The sequence below is a fragment of the Cicer arietinum genome, chromosome 1 (assembly GCF_000331145.2).
Source record: "Cicer arietinum cultivar CDC Frontier isolate Library 1 chromosome 1, Cicar.CDCFrontier_v2.0, whole genome shotgun sequence".
NCBI lineage: Eukaryota > Viridiplantae > Streptophyta > Magnoliopsida > Fabales > Fabaceae > Cicer > Cicer arietinum.
In genome coordinates this window covers 39936693-39939041 of record NC_021160.2, presented here as the reverse complement: position 1 = coordinate 39939041, position 2349 = coordinate 39936693, and the positions used below count along the sequence as shown (strand labels likewise).

General features: G+C 29.9%; 1 pseudogene; it reads right to left on the bottom strand.

Annotated features, from left to right (window-relative positions):
• The window catches only part of LOC101510373 (uncharacterized), a 67186-nt pseudogene that overhangs the window by 32167 nt on the left and 32670 nt on the right, over positions 1-2349 (bottom strand).

Here is a 2349-nt window from a genome sequence, read left to right as displayed (position 1 = left end):
TGACGTTGTTGTGCGATTATTGGTACCGTGATACATTTGTAGGGATTGAAGTTTAGTGTGGTGTTATGATTTGATGTTATCCATTTTAGTAAATGAATAACTTTCTATCTATTGAGACGAAAAGATAGTCATGAAGAACTCGACATATCAGATTCATACTATAAATTTGACGCTCAAACTTCTCCGATTAAAATTGGGTTTACATCAGGTTCTTCGAGATTCTACTTGCACGTTGTTATTATTTAAATGGAAATAAGAAGAAGTAGAAGAAGAAAATGAGAGAGAGAAAAAAAATAAACTCAATTTGATTAGTTTGTTTATGGGATGGGATGAAAAGAGGTTATGATCAATGATACGTTTAAGAGTATAGAAATGCATTTTGGTATATTTGAGATTTTAAAATAAATTGCAAGAATAACATATTAAATGTAACATTGTAGTTGTACTTCTTTTTTTTTTTTTTAAAAAAATATTTTACGGCTTCGTAAGTTTAAAAAATAAGTGATACCCTTAACTTCAAAACCCTTCATCCAAACATACCACAAGATTGTGTTATCAAAGTGTAGTTGTTTAACAATAGTAGCTATTATTATAGTGTTTGTTTTAATATTTTATTCTTATGATTATTATTATTATTATTATAAACAAAATCTTGTAACTCTCTTAAAAAAACTTAATGCTACACTTAAAGTTAACAATACTTATGTTCAAAATATTGAAGATCCTATACAATCTTTGGCTTGAAAATATACATATTAAAAATAAATGTACACTACAATTAAGTTCAATTTTTTATTTTATATTATCATGAACAATTTGGATTTCAATTCCATTTATTTAATTTAAACATGTCTCAATTAGTGGAGATAAAATAATTTTTCTGCAAATCATAGTGTATATTAAAATAGTCTATCATTCACAACATAAAACTCAATCACACCAATTTCAACTCTCTCATTTCAGATTGGAATCAAATTAATCTTCGTTACACAAATCAAATATTTAAAGGAGAAAACTATCCACAATTATCATTTTAAAACTAAATAAAATATCAAAAGAAACTTGCATAAGAAAATGAGAATAAATATCAACAAAATAAAAGAATCAAAAGAATTGTATTTTCATACAATAAATAGTTTTACAAATTATATTGGTCAGTCTCAAAACTGTAATCTCTGATCCAAATAGAACACTTTACCATTTATATTGTGTTGTTTCTCTAATCCAAATAGAACACCGGCATGTTTGCGGATTTCATTGTTAACGAAGTAGAGATCAATCATTCTTTTAAATGCATTCCATGTCAACAAACTATCTGATCCAGTTTGATGAAACTCTCCAATCGTCCGACTCCGGCTCACATTCAATATACTAGCTACCCGCTCAAGTCCACCGTACAAAGCATTGCAGAACCGAACTATATGTTTAATATCATAAACATTGTCTCCAAAAAAATTCCTTACAATATAAAGAAAATCCTCTAATTTGTCGGGTAAATTCTGTCGAGTCAAAGCCTTCACCAAGTATCCAAAATCATATGCACTGTGGAATGTAACCCATACAACGGATTTGTTGAACACGAGTCCGGACATTATCAACATTTCACCGAAACGAGCAGAATCTATCCCATGAAAAATATTGATACGAAAGGATACCTACCAATAGCTTCACGAATCAGATAAAACTCGTATGGTAAATTGTAAGCCCAAACTTCTCTGATCAAAATCGATGGAGGTTCTTGATTTGGCTTCGACATTGTAATCGGATTCGAGAGACGTATGAGAACGAGAGAAAAACAATTTCTTGATACTGAAATCGGATTCGAGAGACTTTAAAGAGAGAAAAAAGAACTTTTCTTGATTGTGGTGTGATGAGAAGAAAGATGATTGTTTTTTAGTTTAACAAAGACGCGAAAACAGCGTTATGTATAAGTAATGGTGGGCTCCATTCAGTGTCAGCCCAAGACGTCAGGATACTTAAAAGTAAATCTATTAAACGACGTTTGTTTAAAAGTAAATACAGGTGTGCTAAGTATAGGAGTGTGTGGAACTGTGGGCCGACTTTCTCCTTGTACAACATCCAAAAGAGTCAACGAGTTGAGGTTGGACTTGAAGTGGGACCCACAACAGTTCTTGTTGCACTACCCTCATGTTTAATGCTCAAACTTCGGTCAAATAGTCTCCAACCGTTTTCAGGCTCAAAGGTTATACTTTATTGTAACATCCTAAATCAAATGATTAAAAAATAATTAGAATTTTAAGATATTCTAATTTATAGATTATTATTAGTATTATTATTATTACTGTTAATATTATTATTATTGTTATTATTATTATTATTATTATTATT